This window comes from Teleopsis dalmanni, chromosome 2, assembly GCF_002237135.1.
Source record: "Teleopsis dalmanni isolate 2A chromosome 2, ASM223713v2, whole genome shotgun sequence".
In the NCBI taxonomy this organism is placed as follows: domain Eukaryota; kingdom Metazoa; phylum Arthropoda; class Insecta; order Diptera; family Diopsidae; genus Teleopsis; species Teleopsis dalmanni.
Window position 1 is genome coordinate 177,267,146 of NC_051847.1, and position 26,195 is coordinate 177,293,340.

The 26,195-nt window shown below is 27.7% G+C and overlaps 1 long non-coding RNA gene across 1 annotated transcript in view; it reads right to left on the minus strand.

Annotated features, from left to right (window-relative positions):
- Positions 1-2,686: 2,686 nt before the first annotated feature.
- Positions 2,687-26,195, minus strand: part of LOC119685495 — a 29,213-nt gene continuing 5,704 nt past the window's right edge. The window contains exons 2-3 of the long non-coding RNA XR_005252806.1: positions 21,299-21,370; positions 2,687-2,725 (exon numbers count right to left, since the gene is read on the minus strand). This is a non-coding gene — a long non-coding RNA (uncharacterized LOC119685495). The remainder of the gene's footprint in view (positions 2,726-21,298; positions 21,371-26,195) is intronic.

A 26,195-nucleotide genomic window follows, 5' to 3' on the forward strand; every position in this document is an offset into this window, starting at 1 on the left:
CATTATGTACTGCAATTAGTACACAAAAGGTCGTATAGAAAAGATAGAGTACAGCAAAAAAAAACCGTAATAGGATTGAAATAGCATCAATTGGATTGAGGACTATTGAAGTTCCGATATATTGTATATCCTACGAGTAAAAGAGAAGATACATAGTTATTAAAATTATACTTAATTCTTTTAAAGAATTGTGTCTAAAACCAATGCTATAACAGATTCAACGACTGTATAAACCTATCTAAGAACAGCTTAAGAATTATCACAGGAATCGTAACAGGACACTACAAAGTAAAATGCCACCTTCCGAAACTAGAGATACATGTTAATACTAGTTGTAGATTCTGTGAAATTAACAAATATTCGACTATGTACGTATTTCTTAATTGTCCTGCATTAGTGCACAAAAAATGGCGAGTATAAGGAACAGAAATGTTCCACGAATTACTACGGTTTGTCGAGGTAATCGGACTTAAAGAAAAGTGCAGTAGGGGCATAATATATAAGGTCGCAAGGTCGCAAGGTCGCAGTGCATACACCCAAAAAATTATAAACTAATAAATAATCATTAGTAAAATGAAAAACATAATGACGTTTTTCATGATTTTGTGAAAATGTTTACCTTCTTTAGTTAAGAACAGATAAATTAAATTTTGTCTAAAACTTCTAAAGATACAATATTCTTAATATTGAATGAATTGTATTTAATTGCTTTGTTCTCCAGATTCCTTCTGTAATTACATTTCCAAATCCTTTGTTCCATTATTGAAATATTCTTGATATTCTTATATTTCGATCAATTACAAAATCCTCAACTTTATTACCTAAAGTAATTAACTCAATCATTAAAAAGTTCACATTTACTTAACTGTAAATATTTTATGTTAAAATAAATTACAATTTACGAGTAAAACTAAAGAGCCAGTTAACTGCACTTAAACTTGGGAAATTAAGAAAAAATATAAAATTAACAACACCTCATTATCAACCGTCAGAATGGTTACAGGCTCCTTGGCCCGGCATGCAGCCCTGAGGTCAATTATTGCTTAGTCTGATGAAGTGATAAACAATAATCCAGTCAAGGCATAGAGAGGGGTTAGGAAGAAATCTCGCAGTTACTAGAGAGTAAAAGTGCTCAAGTGTACTGATTCAACTAGGCTCAACATAATAAATAATAATAATAATAATAATAATAATAAAATATAACAAAATGAAACAAAATAAAATAAATTAAATTGAATTGAAATAAAATGAAATAAAATAAAATAAAATAAAATAAAATAAAATAAAATAAAATAAAATAAAATGAAATATAAGTAGAAAAAAATAAAATAAAATAAAATAAAATAAAATAAATTAATATAAAACAAAATGAAATATAATAAAGTGAATTAAAATAAAATAAAAGCAAAGTAAAATAAAACAAACTAAAATAGAAAAATTAACGCAAAATATAATAAAATAAAATTAAACAAACAGAAAAAACAAAATAGAACAAAACAAAATAAAGCAAAATAAAATGAAAGAAAATAAAATAAAATGATATAAAATAATATATAACAAAATAAAATGAAATAATATATAATAATATAAAATAAAATAAAATAAAATAAATTAATATAAAACAAAATGAAATAAAATAAAGTGAATTAAAATAAAATAAAATAAAATAAAATAAAATAAAATAAAAACAAAGTAAAATAAAACAAACTAAAATAGAAAAACTAACGCAAAATATAATAAAATAAAATGAAACAAACAGAAAAAACAAAATAGAACAAAACAAAATAAAATAAAGTAAAATAAAATAAAATGATATAAAATAATATATAACAAAATAAAATGAAATAATATATAATAAAACAATTTAAAAGAAAATAAAATAAAGCAAAATAAAAATAAAGTAAACTAAAATAAATAAAATAGAATAAAATAAAATAATATAAAATCAAATAAAATAACATAACATAAAATTATCACACAAAATCGGTGTATAAACATTTTCAATCTTAAAAAATTAAGGGCATGTGTTATTTGTGCCTTTCTTTAATAAATCACTTAGTATTAATATTATATACAAAAAAAAAATATTTAAGTTTATTACATTTTAATGCTATTAAAATTAAAATTAAAATATTTCGTCATAAACTAAATTTTTAAAATTTCTTTCAACAAATCTTACTGCAGTGCTGATTTTCTGAAACCATACAAGAAAATTTATACACGCACTATGGATAACAAGAGAGTTCAACAAACTTCCGTGGTATGACAAAGTATAGTTACGTCTATGCGAACGATTGATTTTCACTTAAAAAATTCAATTTTTATTTCTCTTAACCCTAAAGTTCACTGCGATTTAAGCAATTTCCAGTTATATAGCGCTACGAGGTTAATACTTTGACACTAAAAGCGTAACTGAGTCACCTTTCGTGAACATATAAGCGTCTTGACAATTGTATGAGAAAAGTCTTGAATGCTTTTTGTACCAATAAAAAAAAACTGGGTGAAGACGTTATTATGTGATTTAAAGCGTAATAAAAAACGAGAAATTACTAAACATTGTAATAGAAAAATTGGTCAAGTGAGGCTACCATCGATGTTTGGATTACAACAGTTAACAGTTTTCCAAAATAAAAATGAAAATAAAAATAAAATAAATTACATCGTAAAGCAGCTTAAAAGTACTTACCAAAGCCTCAATTAACAAAACGCAAGAAGCAAATAAAATCTGTAAATAAAGAAAAAAGGATTATCAGAGTATGTAATTTGAAATCTGTATTAAAACAAATATCGTAATTTTTTATAATAAAATAGAAAATATTTTTTTTTTTTAAAAAAAACTGTTAATATTTTCTTGTTCAATTAAAATAGAAAAAAACACATTTCCGGCATTAACATTGCAACGCCGTTTTGTTCACACAATTGAAAGTCGGATGAGTTCAGTTCAGTTCAGTTCATTCGCTCCCAAATGAAATCGAAACTATGACACAATTTTAGATGCAACCGAAGTGTAAACAAACTGCAATTGCAACTGCAACCTACAATTGTGTTTAGATTACACAAGATGAGGGTCTGATGCATTACTTCCACATTGCTCACAAAAACTAAGCATGTTGCATATTTAGAAAAAGAAACCCACCAGCAGCAGGAACATGGGAATAACAATGAGTTTCATGTGCCGCGGGGGAAAAAACTTCACGAACGCGTGTTGAAGTGGCAGCCACTCCGCTATTGCAACACCAAGCGTCGCATTTGGTTAGACTAACCTAGGGAAGGGTTCATGACGTGCTTAACAGAAAGTAAAGTCTTGTTTTTTATAATGATTGATGCAGTAAATAGGTTAAGAAAGTATTTCAAAATAATATATATACAGAAGTATTTAATACATAGTTTAACTTTAAACTTTGAATAATTTTCTTACACATTTCTCATATTTCAAGTAAAATATTTATAGAAGAAGATAATTAAAAGATATATGAGAAAAACAAATAAAGGATGTTAAAAAACAATGAGTTTGACTAGGTTTACCTTCCACTAGAAGTTTCTAGTACTAATACCAGACAGGAATACATACGTTGAAGATTACCACCTATAGTACACGGATGACTGCAAAACCATAGAAGAATTGGAGGTAGGGGTCTATGGAATTAAACCAAAAGAGGAAATATTCTCAAATATGGCTCAAGAAAATTTAGTTTTTAGTCCGAAGTGCACACAATTGAACTATGTCTAAGGGAATATAAAGGGAAACCCTTCACAGAGAAAAATGTATATATTTTCTCTGACACCAAATCAGGACTTCTGATACTACGCTTACCTCGAGTGATTTCAAAACTCCCACATGAATGCCTGCAACTTCTCAAAGATTTTGCTAAAAGAAACGGGGTTCAATTAATATGGATCCCAGGGCAAAGTGAAAACAATAAAACCGATTAACTAGCCCGAAAGACGCAGCATCATGTTATATTGGGTCACATTCATTCTGTAGTCCTTCATGAATCTTTTTCAAATTTAGAATTAATAAATGGTTGGAGAGAGCACCTCAGACTGATTGGCATAAAGTAATTGTCTGCAGACAAGCTAAAGAATTCATGCGGATCAATCAAAAGCTGAAAAGGAGAAATCAAATACTGAACAGAAAAGGATCAATCAAATACTGAACAGAAAGAACATCCACAGGGTTTCTCAATGGACATTGCGGAGTCAAAAAGCATCTATCGAATCTAGATATTAAAAGTGACGATAGCTGCAGACTTTGTCATGAAGAAGAGGAAACAGCAGAACACATTCTGTGTCACTTTGATAATCTCGCCAGACTCAGACTTCGATACTTATCAACTGCCTACTCACTTATAACGGAATTAAACAACACTTCTCCAAAGAACATAATAGCATTTTTAACTGCTACTCACCTATGGAACTGCATAGCTATCGTCGGAACTGCAATAGTCTTCAAAAGATGCAGTGACGTGATGACAAGTTCCGAACCTTTTCAAAATCTATCTATCTATCTAAAACAACAAATTCAACAACAAATTAAAGAATATCTGTCTCTCAAAAGCTCGATCAAAATCAGATATGCTATATTTCAGTATTCCAGTCTCGTGTCGCAATAATGTCTTAAAATGTTCCTTATCTTTCTCCATATAAGGTTCATCGCTAGTAATTTCTGATGACAGTACTAGTCATCATCTTCAAGGCTCTCATACTGTTCTTGAATCAACTAAACAAAGGACTTCCTAATGCATTCTTCAATGCTGGTAGGTTTTAGCGAGAATGCTAGTCATTGTATGAAAAGTCCTTACCGTCATCACAGAAAAGGCCAAAATATATTTTCACTTATTTCGTAAGTTTTACTCGTAATATTATTATTAAATTATGTATAATTCACATTTTGTGTAAATTAATAATACAATATAAATTTGGCATTTTGTCGTTGGAATGTTGATTAGTGATATCTTTTTTTTAATATAAACTTTAGATATATATATAGTAGTTACATATATCCTTTATTTGTTTTCTTAAATTAGCATAACTTTAACAAGATATAAAAAAAGAATATTAAAGGGTTTTATGAAGTTAAATAAGAATTAAATATTTACTTTTAAGATTAAATCAAACCGGTAGCAATTATTATTTTTTTTTTCTAAATTAATATATATATCACATAATTATTATGATATACAGCCAAACTTCCATAACTCGAAGTATCATTTTGCAAAGAAAAACTCGAAGGACTTATGGGGTCTCCGAGTTAGAGAATTTTTTTTATTTTTTTTTATTTCCGATAGAAACTAGAATTACATTTTAAGGTAATACATATACAGCACAGAATTATAGTGAAGTAAAATATTTAGAAATTTGGAGTTTGGATTTTTTTTATTTTCAGCAAAAAAAGATTATACTTTATTCAAACTTTTACAGTGATCATCAGTTGTAGTATCTTTCGTTTGCGAATAAAAATTCAGAATTTTGAATCCTCATCATCGTTTTTGGATGCGCTAAGATCGGATCCACTATAATGAGATATATACAGAGCTATAATGCTCAATAATATCGTCAACTGTATGAAAACTTAATGTACAAATTTCTTTGGCAAACTCAATATAATATATTGGCCAAGAATAGCATTGGAAGTTATTTCATTAACTTTACTTTATTTTTACATCAATTCACGGTTTTCATCAATGTTATTCCACAAAATGAAATAATTATCGTCCTGTTCTTCCCAAGTAGAAAATTGGCTAAATCCAGCTTTAATAGTGCGCCAGGGACCACCATTTGCACAAAGAAGTAACATAAGAAAGAAAAAACTGAAGCATTTGGTTTAGAAAAAGGGACTTCCCCTACCACCAGAAAGAATTCATACTTAAAGCAAAAATTTGAATAGCCTTTCCCATGAGGCAATATTTTTATACGAGTTATAGAGAAATTCGTGTTATAGAAGTTCGAATTAAGGAACCAGAATTGTATTTAATTTGCTCTCTAAAACTATGTTGCATTCTTTTTAGTTCGAATTATAGAAAATTCGAGTTATAGAAGTTCGTGTTAAGGAAGTTTGATTGTATTTGCTATTGAATCGAATAGATATAAGTTTTCAGTAACAATCACATTCTTTAAGAAGTAATTCTATTTTTTTCATATTCAAAACTAGGTCTTATAAATTCTTCATAATAATTATAATATTTTGTGTTTTATATTGTAAATGAAAAAATATATATTAAATAATATATATGTTAAGCATGATTAATTTTGATGATTAATTTTGGTTTAAAGCGTGCTTAAGACAAAGGTCAATTAAAAATATAAATTAAATTGCGTAGGTTGGATTAATTAATAATTTGCGTAAATATTATTTTTAAATTTATATGCAGCTTTTTTATGTGAAAAACAAATATAACAGAATATTAAGAAAATTGAGAAAAAAAAAGGAAAATGCAATTTGTACGTGATTTTCAGTAAAATCTCAAATTCAATTCATTTGAACACGTCGTGAATTTGCAGCTGCAATGCAAGTAGGCAGAAAATCAATGAAATATTATATTTCACAGTACGTAATTATACAAAAGAATAATTTTTAAAAACACTATGCATATTAATTTTTTTCAATAATAATAAAAAAAAATATTACGTAACAAAAGAGCAAAAATAATTATAATTAAAATTAAATAACATCCGCACAATTTTTTTTTTTGTTTTTTTTTTTTGCTTATTAAAGTGCAAGTTCATATTTTTAAATGCTGAAATTAAAAAAAATGTAGCAATTTTTTAAAAAAAAAAATGTTTAAAAAAATTAACAATCTCTATTGTTTCATATTTTCCGTTAGGTGGCAATACTATTAATTTTGTAATTTGAAGCACCTGCTAACCATTAAGAAAAATACGAAATTCACACAGGTCAAGTGTAATGAACATTTTATGTCACATTTTGTATATTTTAACATAATTTTATTTATTAAGAAAACTTGTTAAAAACCCAAAAGTTCCCACGTTTACAAATTTGTACCGAAAATACAATAAAATAGACGAAAACGCACTTTACGTTAGGCAAAAAAATGTTGCCTAATTAGGAACCGAAACCTTTCCAAAATGTAAAAGAAATCCAAATTCATAGACGAATACTTCCAAGGCGAAATAAAGTTAATCACTCGGCCGTTTCGCATAAATTAAGAAATTCTGTCTTTTTATTTTTGAAGATTGTCTGCGTTTCTTTTACGAAATTCAATTTTAAATAAGTGCCACTTGTTAAGTGTTTCAGAAGTATTCAAGAAGAAAGTTTTAAGGGAAAAACAGTCATAAAACCTAAGTTGCATGTTAATTAGTGAAAACATTGGGAATGGACTGCTTTAATTCTTAAGTAACAAATTTTATTAAAACATAATAAACTAGGCACGATTCAAGCTTATAATACTGAGAAAATGAGTTGGACTCTACAGTGTATTTATTATAAAATTATATACTTAATAAGTTCGTACTAATTATATTGCAAAAAAGTATGTCTGCCACTAAGTAGAACATTGCTACTAGAAAACAAAGCGTTAAGAAGCACAAAAAATATATCATTTATCTACATATCGTCCATACAACTACGGATTTGCGCCCCTTTTCAGATCATCTTAGCCTGCGTTATTAGCAAAATGGATCTGTCTGAGGAAACACATATTCTGTTTGGACTCTGCTTGGAGGCAGATGAGACTTTGTGAGTGTTTAGTTTCATCTGGATCCAAAGAGATTATTAGACCGGAAGATCCTATCACCGTTTGATGTGAAGGTTTTCTGAATAACAGACGTTATGGCTTTTATACGATGAGTTGGTAGTGGGTCAATTAAAAAGAATAAAAGATCAATCATAGTCGTAGTGCTTCGCTTCACTGAGAGCCTATACTCCAAACATTTTCTATCTATCTATAATAACCTGTATTGCTCTTTTTACACCAGTGATGCACCTTATTTGTTTTTAGTTATAAAAAATATAATTATTAATTACTCTTGGAGAAGGAGAATATCACTAAATAAAACGTTTGAACGAATAAAACGTAAACGATATTTACTATTATGCTGACGAATAGCTAATGGACTAATTTCGAAGAGTCTAAGGTCGATAGATCCAAATAGTTAAAATATCAAAGAGAAACAAGATATATTTTGTATTTCAGCAAAAATTACGTTCGTATGCCTACAACAATGCTAGCGGGTGACTGACCTATTGTGCAAAAACTATCCGGAGCTATCCTAGAGAGGAGCTGAATTACTGGAAATACTTTTTTTAAAACTTTAATAATTTTGTGGAACATCTTTTATATTAGGCATATTTTATTAACAATCAAGAATAATCATTTGAAAAGTATTCACTAAATTGCAATGGTTCACTAAGGTGGACTTATATAAATAAGAATCTTTACTACATTGTAATATTATATATTTTTTAAAAAATTATGTTAAATATTTTCTTTTAATACTCTTTAATTCCAAAAAACATTTATTCACTACATATTGCTGAAGATTAAATTAAAATATTTAATCAAAAAAACTATAAATGCAATTAATTCTTGACTACAAATTTATATCTTTTGGGTTTACTTGTAAATTTATGGGTGAATAATTTTATTTCCAGAAGACGAGTAAATCAACAACGTCTACGCATGCGTCTACGAATTTATGAAGAAAGTTTCAGTTGGTTGACTTTTTGATGGAGCAGATGCCAACAAGTACGTTAAGGAAATTAAATTGTGTGAAAAATAACTATTGGAATGACCCTAAATTGTATTCTTAAGGAAACCACCTGCAGTTTACAAGAATAAAAAAATGGGGAAAAAAAACAAATTCGGACAAATCTACAAATAAATTTATTACGTATTCTTTACAGCAAAGTGAGCTTTGTGAGGGGTCACAAAAGGTTCACACGGTTATTTTGACGGTGTTTATTAAATTAATTAATTCATTTCGTGTTTTTAATGTAGATTTGAGATGGATATGAAAAAATTACAAGATATGAAAAAAATGACAATGTTATCAAAGATTAAGATAATATAATCTTTTGAAAATGATACATGAAAACATAAATTAAAAGTGATTACAGTGAGAAGGATATGCTATAGTGATACATGGTATTAAATTCTAATATAATCATATGATATATAAGGTAATGAAATTATAAATAATTGTAATAGAGGTATAAATAAGTCTAAGTAGTCTAAAAAACTGCTGGGTTCTGTGAACGCAACTTCAAAATTGATTTTAGATAGCCATATAAAAGAAATAATCTGAATTAGGTTCGATTAAGCAAGACGAAAACTAAAAACATATTTTTAATCATTTAAATCTTCAGTATGTACTTTTAAAAACGAAAATGAATAGTTTTATTCTGTAAATTGAAAAATTATTAAATTTTTTTAAAAAATTTATTAAATTAATTTAAATCTCTACTAAGCTCACTTAAGTTATATTTATAAGGGTTTTCTGGATCATAAAGGAGGAACAGGCGATAACCACAAAGTATAAATGTGAGAAATCACTGATTCGAAAGAATTAATAACTTCAAATCCGTGTAGGTGTGCGCATCGTTTCCGTTTCCTCATTCTAACAGCAAATAATACATATTTCACACATTTTAAAATCATTAAATCTTAAATCCTGATTAGGGTTTGTAAAACATTGACAAATCTGATTGAAATATTGATGAAATTAAGCACCTAACGAGGATAGCACCTGACTAGGAATCGCAGCAAATATCAAAAAGGGATTTAAAGCAGACTACTAGGGGATTTTAAACTATTCTCAATTACAATGCAGGTTTAATGACGATAAATAAAATATGCAGATACGACTCAAATCTCAAGACGACTCAAGAAAAGATTTTTGAATACGAATTAGCAATAGCAGATGCTGAAGCCATCCAAAAAAGAGTTTAATTTATTGTGTTATTAAATACATAAGAAATCTTAGCAATAAAACTTTACTAGACTTAGTGTAAAATATAAAGAAATCAGACCTCATTCCAACTTCGAGCACTAAAAGGTGAGGATGATGAAGTTTATCTCAAATATAGTAAAAAAATGTCATTATATAGCTTCACTATCTACTATTTGGAGTAAATAGCATTTCAAAATATGATTACAACTTTTCTACTAATATTTTTCCTTTAAAATATTTGGAAATAATTAATATATCAACGCTTCACACAGAAAAATCTCTTCGAAATTTGATTTCCAACTGATTTTGGATTTATTCATTGGTTATACAAGTTCAAAGATTCTTATAACTAATAATACGTTGGTTGCGGCAGAAAGTGACTCCTATCGACTCTGTCATCTTGAGAAGGAAACATCAGAACATAGGTATTCTATCCAACTGCCCAGCGGTGCAAGACGTAGACTCGACTACTTTGGAAGCGGGATCTTAGTCTCAAATCAAATAGGTTAAATAAAGTCCACAGCAATTAAGGATTTATAAATTTTCCGTATAGTTCCTACAACCGAATACGCACAACAATATTAAAAACTAAGCTGAGTTCGGAAATGGTCAGACTCAGGAAAGTCCGAGTAATTTTAATGGGAATAATAATTGGAAATCTAGATATACGAAGACTCCGGATTTACAAAAAATTCGATTTCTTTTCAACTCCGGAGACTTCGTTTACTATCCGATTAATCGAATTCTCTGAATAGTTCCTAAAACCGAATACGCACAGCACTATTAAAAACCAAGCTTTATAAAATTAAGTCGCACTTTCTTAAATACTTCAAATAATCTGGTCTTCTCTCAAAGAAATACTCTCAATAATACTCTCGTTTCAATTAAGAACGAAAGTAGGCAATAAATTGCTCTATAGGCATCAAATTAGTTTATATTTTTATAAATATAATTTTAAATAATTTTTTTATATTATAAAGTTTTCAAAGAAAGCAATTATCATAAATGGTATAGTGGATACCACATATACTACGAGTATACAATGTTTAAGATATAGTTAATTCGTTTCACACTTTGCTCAAACTGAGTTCAAATTAACCATAAAAGCCGAGAAAAACTATTTTCCTATTATTATAAATTATAATTTTATTAAAATTTCATTGCTTCACCGAAAATTCCCGCAGTAGTTGCAAATTTTAATGAAGTCATTTCACTTTCAATTATTTTTTCGTGCAGTAAAACCGAGCAGTTGAAATGCCAAAGGCACTAAAACAGCAGTAAGAGCAACATTTATTACCAGCAGCAATACCAGTGAGAGTAAAGTCATCAGCAACAGCAGCAGCAGTAGCAGCAACAGCAGTAAGAAAGCAGCAACATGAAAGTAGCAATCATTCGCCACAAACTTCAACATAAAATGAATTACTTTAAAGCGTTCATCTTCACATCATGTTTTCGTAGGAAGTTGCAAATTTCCGGTTTTGGAAATGAGGGGTTACTTCTGTTATGTTGGGGTTATCAAAACTGTGTTATTATATTTTCACTCAAAGAGAATTTTACTGAATTTTAACACTTTCACTTGTAAACTTCGCAGGAAATAAGTTCTTTGGGTAACAAGGTTAGTATTTCTAACTTAAACAAATTGTTTGAGAAATTTTATCTCTTTAAAGAACTTATTTAGCATATAAATTATAAGTTGAAGTGAAAGATGTTATTTACAAACTGAAGAGTAAAATTATAATAAAATTAGTGCCTTTATACATTGGTGACTAAAAGTATCGTAAATTTGAATATCAAATGTTGTTGAAGAATTTTGAAAGTTTCTAAATTGTTAAGCCAAATACATTTGTTTAAAATATTGACATATCCATTGTCATGGATCAGGTTTAAAAATTGTACATTTCTAAAGTGAAAATAATAAAATTCATTGTATTTGCAATAGTATTATAAGTTTAATTTGAAAATTCTAACATATTCAAAACTAAATAAGAAAATTAACGCATCCAAATAAATTATTTTTATTGCCATGTGCGCAATATAATCCCAAATGTAGGTTTCTATAATCTTTTCCCGTATCTATCTCTTTTCTATAAAAAGCTATTCAGATTTTCTTGCCAAAAGATTTAAAAAGATTTAATAAAACGAGATTTTAGTTGTCTTCATTATCTAGCGTCTCTCGGTTGTAGTCAAAAATCGTTTATTATAATTCGGTCATATTCATTCTTATAATGTGCCTATCTATTTCTTTCAGTTCCTTTAAAATATATCTGTATGAAACTGATAGACAAACAGAAAGCTAAAAATAGATAAAATATAAAAAATAAAAATTCTAGAGACATGTTTTGAAAAATTTTTTTTGGAAATTTAACAATAACTATTATTACTTAAATATACACAATCTTAATTGTTTAAACAATTTATTAAAAGTTCAATCAATTATCTTTAAAATGCAGTAAATTTCAAATTCCTACCATTTATTAAGCTTGGGATATAGCTATTTGAAAATCTGTCTACAATGCCAATTCTCAAAACCCCACGGATCCATATTTCCTAGTAAAAAAAATTAGAAAATTTTTTCCCGAGATAAGGTTCTTCTTATTTTATAAAAGGAGCTCATAAAAAAAATTTAGCCAAATCGGAGATCATGAGGTCATTTTTATCAAAATCCGTCCGGTTTGTAAAAAAATGACCCATATTATTTATTATTCTAGCAATATGCATTAAACATATATATGTTAAATACATATGTAATATATAATATATATTTTTTTATACATGCATAAAATTTTAACCATCTGTTAATCCAAGTAACTAGTTTTTATAAAATGGACAGACTATTATTTCTAAATCTATTTCTAAATCTACTGAATAAAGTCATAATAAATATACATTTTTTTCTATTTGTGGCAATAGTGAACTGCGACCCTTATACTTTAATATATACTTTATCTTTCTTTGTAGGGTGTCAGATAATTGCATCAATAAAAGTCTATAGCCATAACTTCACCAATCTATAAACTTCATTTGCCTTGAGACAAACAGCCTAACATACATAGAGATGCGTTTCACAAATAGGTGTCAGTTGTCTTCTTCACTAAAAATCTTACCACAACTCCCTCATAGTTGTGTATATAAACACTAGCGTTCATAGTCTAGGAAATTTTAGTCAGTTTTACTGTTGAAAAGTATATTATAAAAGGCTTGAAACGGTTTAAAACCATGACACAATTATATGGTAAGATAATGGCTTAATACCCTTAAGACGATCGCTATAATCGCCGTAATAACCTAACATAACTTTTCTTAGAATAAATAAAATTGAAATTAGATCAAAAATGTTGTGTGGCAAAGATAATAGACAATAAATGTTAAAAATGAGTTTTATTTAATTGCAATTATTGTGAAAATGTTACAAAAATGAAGTACTCCTAACATTACAATGCGTTTTATGACAATACCATAAAAATAAAAAACTTTAATTTTATTTTGAGATACTTTTGTGTATAAACATATTTACATATATATATATATATATACATATATCACAAGTAGAAAATATTACATGGAATATCAAAAAAAAATTTTATGATTTTAAGAAGTGAAAATCTTATGTTAGACACTCAAAAGTCAAAAGTTAACTTTGCTCTTTTGCATCGGTCATAATAGTAGTGACCAATGTTTCGCAGGGAGAAATCGTAAACCTTAAGGCCTTGAAAAACATTAAAAATACAGGTTATATAAAATTTTCAAATGATTTCTAAGCAAGTAAGAATAAGATATTACAATAGTTACAACAAAAAACAACTGTAAGAACACTGAGAATTAATAGTTCTAAAAAATCACTTTTGCAAGTAAACGTGCCGTCATTAAATTTAATAACTTCTTTTATGCTCAAACCTAAGCGTCTGACAAGCGTACAATTAAATTTTATATCTTTTTTACTTTATTGTAAAAAATCTCGGATAAAAAGTAGGAAAATAGAAAAATAGCAATATAATTATTAAAATTAAGAGTACAATAAAAAAGTACAACTTTTTCGACTAAGCAAGAGAACATCAAAAGATAATAAAACAAAAAAATGTTTGAAGATCATCAGACTTCTACAACAACAACAACAATATAATGGAAAATATGAAATTTATATTAAAAAAAAAAATATAGCAGAAAAAATTCAGTATGAACTCAACATTTTCTTACTTGAGGCAAAACTCAGTTTGGTAGCAATCAGAGTTGCGTTAAATTGTTCATGAAGTACTTCATTTAGTAGCACATGAACCGCAAACTGTTTCTACTTAGAAGCACAGAAAAAATTAGACATGTAAGTAACATATAGATAAAATTTGTATCGGTAAAGTTCAGATAGATGTGCGCTATATGAGTTAGAGTGATCATTTTAGTGATTACAATGCAAGAGCTTCGGATAATTAGGAATTATACGGGGTTATCTAATATGTGGAGTCGTAACATATCGATTTAATTTTCAATATATTTTACTGTTTGGACTTTGCCATTACGGAAAGAATACAACATATTTTAAATATTCTGGACGACATTTTTTACAGTGTTAGACCCGTTTTAGATTATTTTCAATGATTTGTCGGCAAATACCTGTCAATAGTTTGGTCTTAACTTAAAGTTTGTTTATTTTCAAAGAATCGAGAGTTTAAGACTTATGCGTGTAGTCCACAGAATGTAATCTTTAGACCGTAGTTTACAGAACATACCCTACAAAACACAGCCTATAGAACGTAATCTACGAAACGTAATCTATGGAACGTAGTCTACAGAATATAGTCTACAGAAAACAGTCCATTAAACGTAGCTTACGGAGTCTACTGAAAATAGTCTATAGAACTTAGTCTACAAAACGTAATCTACTGAACGTTGTCTATGCAACGTAGTCTACAGAACATAGTATACAGAACGTAATTTACAGAACGTCCTCTATAGAACTTAGTCTATGAAACGTAGTACTGAACGTAATCTATAGAGCTTAGTCTACGAAATGTAGTCTACAGAACGTAGTCTACAGAACATGGTTACAAAACATAGTCTACAGAACGTAGTCTCTAGAGCTTGGTCTACAAAACGTAGTCTACAGAACGTAATCTATAGAGCTTAGTCTACGAAACTCAGTCTACAGAACGTAGTCTACAGAGCTTAGTCTACGAAACTCAGTCTACAGAACGTAGTCTACAGAACGTAGTCTACAGAACGTAGTCTACAGAACGTAGTCTACAGAACGTAGTCTACAGAACGTAGTCTACAGAACGTAGTCTACAGAACGTAGTCTACAGAACGTAGTCTATAGAACGTGGTCTACAGAATGTAGTCTACAGAACGTTGTATACAGAATGTAGTCTACAGAACGTAGTCTACGAAACGTAGTCTGATACATATTTTCTATTTTTATAACATAGTTACAAAATTACAAAATTACGAAGTGACAAAAAACTTGAATACAACAGTTAGATTAAAAAAGTTTTATAAAAAATCTCGTATTAAAAATGTTTAACCCTAAAACCAAAACTTTTAATAAAAACTATATTCACTTCTAAAGCACCTCACCGTTTTATAACAAAACCACAATATTGGAGTATATATATATTGGAGTATATATATTGGAGTATAGTATATAATTTCATTAATCGATTAAACATACTACAAAGTAAAAATTATAAATGAATACTGCCATCTGGTAATACATAAGCTAAGTAAGTGAATAAACTAATCTAACTCCAAAGAACAATCAAAACACATTGTTTATTCAATGGAAATAAATTCTAAAATAAAACTTAACATAAAGAAACTAAAGACTTAACTTACTCGCAAACTGAATATACGTCTATAAATTGTAATACCATAAGTATCTATACATTTATTTTTAGACGAACATAGAAACGTCAAATTGTAGTCTTAGTAATTTCAACTAATAAAGCAAAAATGCTTAATTCATTATATTTGTAATTTTTTTTATGCTTTGGAAGCAACCATAGAATGGACGTCATAAGTGAATAAGAAATATAATGAACGTGTATAAAAAATTACCTTCCTCAACGGATGACAAATTACAGATAACAACCTATTCAGTTAAGGCTTGAGTCTTAGTTGAAAGATACTTATGGGGAACAAGTGAAGTCTGTAGTACTTAAAAATATACAAAAACACGACGAGGCATTCTATTTGGTCATATTTGCTCATTACTTCTTTTTCTCTGATGATATTTGCCGTATTTTTATTTCTATTGTGAAATAAAAATTTTGTCTAATGAACTGCAAAATTAAGAAATTAAGCGTTTTTATACTTTGTTTGAGTACACTCACACATTACTTTTTAAATAAAATCATTATTAATCAATTTGAAAATAATTAACTGTTGTTAAATTATAATGCGTAATGCCATTAAATGTAATTACTTTTAAAGCATTCACTATTTCTGTAATTAAATTACTTCTTAAATACAGAAGAGAATATATAATTATTATAAGTATAAGCTTTGAGTTAAGCTTTATTAATTGATTATTACCTTTGTTTCTTATTTAAATTTAAATTAATTTTATTTTTTAATTGTTGAAATTAAATTAAAAATATATTAAAATACATATTGCTCAATTTCTTAATTAATACAATTTAATCACTTAATAACAAATTTATTCTCAACTAATTTTGGCATATATTTTATGTACCTATTACCTTGATTTAAATCTAGTACTCAAATCTAGAGAACTAAAAGGAAAACGCAAATGTCGTCACAATAATTTCGAATATGCAATTGGTGTCCTTTAATATATGACAAAAGATAAACAAAAAACAGAAGTTGATAAAAATAAATATAATTCATATGGCAGTTAATACACGACCCGCGTTTTGATACCAATGATTGATAGTAATGAAACTTTTTATTCCTTTTATCCGGCGTAGAGGAGGGAAATGTGTATACACTGTCCACATTCCAACACTCCAGAAAATGAGTACCCAAATCCCACTAACTAAACTTTTCCTCCAATCGTAGTCCTACTTCAGGAGTACGTAAATATTACTTCGGATTATTACTTCGGTTCCTATTAGTCATTTAGGACTTCCATCAGCGTGGTCTGCGTCCAGGCCCTGCTATTGCTTCAAGTGTTTATACTTATACTTTGTCTTGACGTTACATAACTGCTTGTTATAGGTGTGTTCCGCCCAAATCTACTTTTTTCAACCTTACGATCTTTTCAGCAAATATTACTATATGATCATAGTTCACTTTGTTTTTCATAATTTTTGTGGTACCGTCCTTGGGGAAAAATACGAATTTGCGTTGCTAGCACTTTATGTTGGAGTAGCCACTTATTGCACTCAAAGAACAGTTCCACAATACATACACTTTGGTGACTACATTTTACACAAACATATTTTTCAAATATTAATGGTGGGACAGGAATTAAGTAAGGTAGTACTTGATCTCTTCAAACTCCTTTGCTAATGAACTTTTCAGGTCTGGGATGAAACTTCCCGTTTATTGTCCACGGTTACCAACATTGCTGCCATACTTCCATGGTCTGGCGCCTATTGAACTGCCTGTTGATATTGTTGCTTCCCATGTACTTTATTTGCCAATATGATTCTCGCTCCTAAACCTTCATGGCCACTTATGTTTACTATAAGTCTACTCAATGCTGCTATAACTTTTCCAAATTTAGTTGTCGCCTCCTCGATTAATTGATGGTAATGACTAATATAATATACACATATACATAGTTATATAGATGTGTAATAAGATAAATTGAAAAAATTTATATGCTATATTTGTATTTGAATTAGTTTTAAAACCGGTATAAAAATATCAAATAGCTGAGTATTTTTATAAATAAAATTCATTTATACTCATCTACATATAGTATATAAATTAAAATACAGAAAAGTATAATGACTATCAAAAAATAAGAAAAACTCTAGATTTATTTCAGAAAACCATCGACATTCCTTTTATCAAAGATAATTGGTTAATTTGAAAAAAGAGCAGAGATGTGGCATATTACATGATCAGTAATGCATGTGGTAGTATATTTTTATACAATATTACCACATAATTTCAATCATTGAATTATAAAAATTTGAGCTATACTATAAGATTACCGATCCCGTTATATATTTAGAATATATTTTTGTTTAGCTTTTATATAGTCTTTTGAAACTGAAAGTCCGTCAAGGTAATACATTTGCACACTAATGGCTTCTGTCATTTACAAATTATTCTGTAAGTTTTTTAACCAAGAACATACTTATAAATATGTATGTCTGTATCTTAAGATATTTGATTGTAAAATCTTTTCAGGTTAACATTCCAAATAACTTTTAATAATATTTCTAGTCAACAAGAAAAACCAGTTAAAATTTTTGGCTTAGCAAAAATTTGTGTCTTAAACGAACATGCACTTTATCTGCATACTTCTGCATTTATATGGAAGTTTTATTTTTATAAATGCAGAATTTCTTAATCCAACAACTGTAAAATTATCCACATAACCACATCGGACCTGCATATAAAATATTATCTAAATGCACTTATCGAGATATAGCCATGTACTAATGCCTACACTGAAATATTTGCAGCTCAAATGCACACAGATTGGTTTGGAATTCAGGCAAAGTATCTTGGGTATTCGCAGTTGAAAGAAATCAACTGAGGCCACGTTAAAAGATTGGTCTTACGCTTATACGAATAAAGTGGAAAATAACAGTTTTGTGATATTTGATTGATTTAGTAGATAATTAAAATAAAAATCTTTTAAATATATTTTTTTATTACTCATTTTTAAATGAATTTTATAATTTAAGCAGTACTAGATTAGTACTAAATGTAACTAATTTATATATAGATGAATACAAGTATATATATATATATATATATATTAAATAATACAACCAGACTGAGAAAAATAATTATACAATGTAATTAGTTACTAACAAAAATTTTACAATAATTTCATTTCTGATTGGCAACACCTTGATTAATAAACCTTTCATTGAAACACATTTTTCAGATAAAAAAGGAGTTATAAGTCAATGCAATGCCAAAAGTCATAATAGAAAAAAATTTTGCTAGTAAAAAAAGAAGTCAATTACAAAAAATTAACCATCGATGATATTACATACAAAAAAAATTTATGCTAATAATGCAGAAATAGACTCTATTGGAAGTTTACACCAGAGACCATATATCAAGAAAAAACACAGAGTATATGAAAGTTGATAAGGACACTTAAGAAAACTGTAATTACATATTAATAATTAGCAGTTAAATAAAGCATTATCATAAAGTTTTATGTCTGAAACGAATTTTTATTAAGATACTATCAACAAAAGCACCAATAACTTTATTTGTAACTCTCTTGAAATAAGATATAAAGTCATTAAAACCAAAGAATTAAATTTTAATAAGAAGCAAGTTATAAACATCAATGAATAAAATATGACTAATTATGATTACTAAGAATTTGGATCGCAAGAAGTTAGGTAGCCTTTCTAAAATTCCATTGATGAAAGGGATTTTGTTCCAAAAAAAATTACTGACACCATAAAGATATCAAAAAAACATTTGATATCTTTATAAATTTGAGCATACGTAAATATGTTTTTAGAGTGGGTACCTCGTTCTCTCACTGAACTAAAAACAACAAACTACAACTCAATAAAAAAGATAAATAAGTTAATTCAATTACGTTCCGAATTTTTTCTCCACCATCGTACTTCCAGATCTGACCTATAGTAGATGTAGATGCGAAGTAGATAAGATCCAGTCACTAGCCTGTGTTGAAATTACGGATGCCCTGCGCACCACGCCAACACCGGCTTTAGAGGCCATGCTACATATGCTTGCGCTGGACTTATATATAAAGAAAACGCCGGTATTAGCAATTCGCATGAACCGGAACTCCACACGGAACAATTTTAAAAAAATTGTGGGAGATCGGAAAATTTTTGACCTTGTCAAAAAAAAACCCAGATGCCACTGGAAACTGTGAAGAGTGTTAATGGGATAGAAGTGTCCTATAGAACACGACATCTGTTATCGTCTACAAGGTGGAACTTATGGCAGTCACACGTACTCTGGATCTTCTTTTAGTTTGTCAGGTGTATCAGAAGAAGATTCACATAAGACTGGACAATCAAGTACTAATCAAAAGCATCAAAAAACGTGCGTATTTAACAGCTTAGTATAAGAATGTGGCATGAAGCTCATGGAATATGCTCATAAAAATGAGGTGACAGTCATTATGGTTAAACGACATATCGGTATTGAGCAAAACGAAAAACAGATGAACTTGCAGATGAACCATAACTTCTGCCGCCCAGAGCCCAGAATACCATTAGGGTTCAACATGACTGCAGCCTATGTCGATAAGTGGATAACTGCACTTCATCTTAACGGGTGGAGTGAAATGAACACTTGTAGACAGATTAAACTCATGATGCTGAAGCCGTTGGTCAATAAAACGATAAAAATGCTTAGCTAAGCGCGGAGCATCCTAAGTTGGCTGACTTCATTGATTGCTGAACATGGAAATTTCATACATCACATCAAAAAGCTCTTGTGAAGAAAAAGTCATGCAGACTATGTTTAGTAGAAAAGCAGACAGCTGTGCATATATTATGCCAATACCCTGCACTGGCAAGCAGAAGGATGACTGTCTTGGGACACCATTGGGTTGATGATGACTTGGCAACCAACCTCAAGCTGAATGAGTTGCTTGCACTAAGAAGGGATGTAGATATGTGAGGGGAAGTTATTTTGACTTTACCTCAATAACAACATCCAAGAATCGAAGGACGAAAAAGGATCCAACGTTGTTGGTGTACTTCAACTAATCTTTCACTTCAGGGGGCAACTTGATGAACGGCGTACTGCCCCAAGCTCCCACAATATATAATATATCAAGTATTGTCTTTGTTCAAAAAAATGCAGAAAATCCTAATAAAAAAAAATGGAGGTTATAAAATTTTTGAGAAAGGTAGCAATAAAATAGTAATATTAGCAATATTATTCTAATATAGAACTTTTGATTGTAATTTTTATTTCCAAATTTAATTCTTTTGCACTAATAATTAAATAATCACCACTTAATCTAACTACTATTAAACACAAATAATAATTTAATTTAATCAATGATTTAACATTTATAACCTAATTTGTTATACATTCTTATTATTTTAGTAACTAATACTAAACAAAACTATTTACTAGTAAACTGAACGGTCTACTCAACTCATCATTTTAAATGTGCAATTAAATTAAATTGATTAGTTAATTTCAAATGTACTATTTTATTTGAAATTTAATTCTTTATAATTGAATAAAAAGATTTTTAAGTAATAAAATACTGATTTATAAGTGAATTAAATTAATTTACCTTTTTATAGTGTTGGAAAATTTGACCCAGAAAGAAGTAGTTGACATGAAAGTTTTAATTTGCAATATCAATCTAAAAAAAATTAAAAAAAATATTTTTAATTAAGCTTAAATTAATTTCAATTACATGAAGTAAATTAAAAAGTTAGAAAATTTTAAATTAAATTTAACTTTTAATTTTTTGTTTGTAATTATAATTGAGACAAATTTAAATATATCATTTTAAGTGTATATTAAAAAAATTTTAAATATACATATAAAAGCTGATAACAAATTATTCTAAATATAATTAATAAACAATTAAGTAAAGTTTCGACAACTTATCGTTTACTCAGACCCATTTAATTTAATATCTTTCATCCCATTACAACGAATGGAATATCAATTTTAATACTGAATTAATAGATTAAAAATTAGATATAGATACCATAAAATGGGAAGCTTAATATAAATTTATAGTAAAGTTATTTTATTTTTAAATGAATATTCCGTTGAGTTAGGAAATAACATGTTTATACTATCTAAATTAACCAAATTTTGTAATTAATTGTATTACAATTAGTAGCATTTTGTGTTCAAAAATTTACAATTTAGATGAAAAAAAAAACAATCATCTACTAAGTAATCTCAGTTAAATAAATGCTTCTCCAAAGCGGAACAATCGTATCCAACCACTAATAGAAACAATGGAAAAATACATTGAAAAAAATAATTTCTGAATATATTCATAAAGAAACTAATGTTGTGCAACTCATTTATTTGTAGTAAACTTTTATTAAAGTAATGCAATTAAATATAATTTTTAATTTTAATTTTATTTTAATTTTTAATGGTATTTACTATTTATTTTGTGTACTCTTTTGTTTCGCTGTTCGTTAATTAAATAACTACTGTGTAAACACTTAATTTCAATTGTTCAGTTGTTTACTAATTTCAGGTTTACTAATTGTCAAATGTAAACATAGTGTAATTGTTTTGATCTATACTATGCATTATTAAGATTTTTATATTTATATGTATTTAATAGTTCAGATGTAAGATTTAATTTAATTCTTATTATCATTGATGAATTGAAATTAAAGCAAACATAAGTTTTTATTTAAAGAGGTTTTCGAACAGAAGTGAAACAACAAAAATTTATTTTTTTTTTTATTGAATTTATTACAATACAAATTTTAAAACTTAGCTAAGTCAAATATGATTTTTTAATATGTCTTATTAATATAAGCTTAAAAATATATATATTAATAAGCCATATATATGGCTTAAAAGTTTTACATTATCTGCAATAAATTACAGATAAAATAAATAATATAAATGATTATATAGTTAAATGAATTATTATGTATATAATATATAAACATAAATGAATTACAGATACAATGTATAAGTATGGCATTGTAAAAGTTAACTCCCATAAATGTAAAATTTGTTGAATTTATTTAAAAAAGACATAAAAAATCATTTTAAGAAAAAATTAAAAAAAGTCAAGTAGTCGTATAATTAAAGACGTGCTCTTTAAGGCATTTTACTTTAGGCTTGCAATTTGTTACATTGCAGTAGATGCCCACAATTTTTACTGACTTTTTTTTCTTCTGCGTTGTTTCACTTTTGTATGCAAAAAAAAAAACTACTCCACAACACAATTGTGAAAAATTATATAATGTTGAGAGCAAAAACGGATTGTTGACTTGAGATACTTAACATATTATTCCAATTTTTTAATTCTGTGTCAAAACCAAAGACACTTCAACAAATCCACTTTGCAACCTAACGAATTGCGACATGAATCAAGCAAAAATAACAATAACAATGGCAACAATGGCAAACCCTTCATTATGTCCGTTCAATGTCAAACTGTAATTCAAATAGTAATAATAAAAAATTTATTAAATTGTTGCATTTTTGTTTCAACTTTTTTCTTGCTTTGAAAAAAAAAAAATAAAAATAGTAGCTTAAAAATAGTAAAAATTAAAAAAATAGTAGCAACAAAGCAAATATTTTTTAAATACCTTTTTAACTCAATTAAGTGGCGTATTTTTTCTCACACGCTAATTTCTGTTAAATATTCTCATAATTTAACTTTTTTTTCGCAAATTAAACATTTATTGTTTAATTGTTAAATCCAACCAGGGAAACTGGAACAAATCATTTCTGGTGCACACATGTATTTTTGGTGCAGTCGCCACCGCATTTACACGGCGCGACGGTGTTGAGGGTGGTTGAGTGTTAATTAAAACTGCTTTGAAAGGTAAATTTGAAAAGCGTTCATGGTGCATATTTGACATGGGTGCGGTGCTTGAAATTTATTTGAGCAGCTGCTTGAACTGGTGATGGCTTTTCATTTGTTTTTACTGAAACAAAAGTGCTTTTCAATTAGTAACAAAATGGGGAGTTGGCAGCTTTTAGTGTTATTAAATGTTAATTTGTAATAAAACGAATATGTCAATGAAGTCTGTCATTAGCATTTGAACCGAATGTTGATCTGAATCATACATAAATTACGCCACTGAAAATGATACTTAAAATGGGTTAAGGTGACATAAAAATATATCATAAAATTTTCCATAATTAATATCTATGATTTGTGATGTTTTAAATTATCAAAACAGAATTGTTACACCGCTGCATTGAAATTAGCATAAACTTATATAAATAAGAGTAATAGATGTGTGTAGTAGTAAGCAATAAAAGTGATTATAAAAATTAAAGTCACTTGATTTATTCAACGAAATTATTTCCCATATAAAAAATAGACCAACGTTCACATTTTTACCATGTTTACACTTCATAATTGCCATATTTAAATTACCGTTTAATACACAATTAAATTTAAGTGTTTACATTGAGGTAGTATAATAGCTGAACAACGGAATGACACAAAAAACGTGAAATAATAATAAATCTAAAAACAAAAATTAAAAATTAAATTTAATGAAATTAAATTTTTAAAAACTGTATGATATATTATTTAAAGTTAAACCAAAGTCTTTATTGATATCTATTACATCCAAAAGCTTGTTGTCTGTTTTTGTTTGATATTTTACTTTTTTAAATAATTTGATGTCGTATGATACTCACTTTGTAATAAGATGAGAAAGCACTTTCTTAATTGTAGTCAATAATTCAATAATTATACGAATTCGACCTTGTTAACTTAAATATTTATATTTACGAAATGCAATTATTGCTAACTATAATACAATTAGATAGTTAATTGCGATATTGCACTTTTTGGAGAATGTATGCGAACTGCAATATAGTAGTTGAATATGAATAACGAGCTTAAAACAACCCAGAAAATAGTCTAATCTAGAACTACTGATTTAATTTACAAAAATAAGATAGAAGTAACTAAAATAATAATCATTTGCATGGTATACAGTACTATAATACTAATGAATTTAGGGTGAGTCTACCATATTAAAGCTTCTGTAAATCATTTACGTGAAAGGGAACCCAAAATATCTGTTAAGTCAGTATTCATGCTTACAGGTTTAATTACATGACATTCTATAAATAACTCTATAGCACATCCAACATAACAATTAGCAATATACTTGTGTTTATTACTGCTTCCAGCTCGTTGTAAAACAACAAACTCTTTCTCCAGAAAAATTAAATAAATGAGGCTTTCTAACTAATTGATTGCAATTAAGAAAGAATTTAACCTACAAAAGACAAGTAATGATCTATTATACAAAAATATGTATAAATTAAAAATATTTTAATACAGGGCTGTCAATATTGTGATTCTAAAGTAACCAGAAGAGCGACTGATTGCTTTCCAGGTAATTTTAGATTGTTTATTCGAACACATAATCACATTTCTTTGTGTACTCTACAAAAAAAAATACTAGTGATGACAGATCACATAATCACATAACTCATATGAAAAATCACACATCCGAGAAATTTCTCACACAACAAAATCAAAACGGAACGAGATCATATATCTTTTACATTTATCCTCAATTTTATGCCAAAAAACTTGCAGTTATATTATTATAGTGATCTGAATTTGCAGTTTGCACTACATCTATGTGTTGTTTCAAAAAAAAATAATTACAGGAGTTTTTCTGAATAATGCTTGTCTGACAGTTACCTCTGTATATTATTTAGTGGGACACATCACTGAAGAAAATTCGATACAAAAAATCTTTAAAATTTTTGTGATATGTCTTATATTAAACCAAACTTATGATACCTTAGATGAAAGCTCTTTTTATCATGTGTTCTTGAAAGAGTGATACCAAATTAGGACCATAGGTAACCGTTTATTTTATTAATCCATTAATTCCTATTTTAAAGGTCAATTTCACAGTCGTAACTTAAGTTTAAATAGTAACTAATTCAACTAATAGTCAGTAAAATTAATGACTTAAACATATAACATATTTAATAAATATTTGGGTTTAAGTTATGTTTATGGAATCGAACTTTAGTCCCCCTATTCAGCGAAATATCTTTCGGATTATATTAAACATTTCTACTGAAATCTATAGATATAGTTGTGGCAAATAATATTTTTTTTGTTTTCAATTATCTATTTATGTTATATATTTTAATAACAAAGTTTATAAAATTTTATACATAAAAATGGTTTCTAAGGTATTTAAATTTTAAGTTCAATAATAACAACTAAATATTTTTTTATTAATTTCAATTATTTTAAATAAAATATTTGAAAACCTACATTGACTAATAAATATTTATTATAGAATTAAACTAAGAAAATTAAATTAAGAAAAAAATATTATGACTATTATAAAATAAAATCTTACAAAATGTTAAATATACATCTTTGAAAATATATAACGAAAATATATATATATATGAAAAACTTAGATCCAATAAAAATCGCAGCTGACAACTTAAAATGCCATAAAAATTAAAAC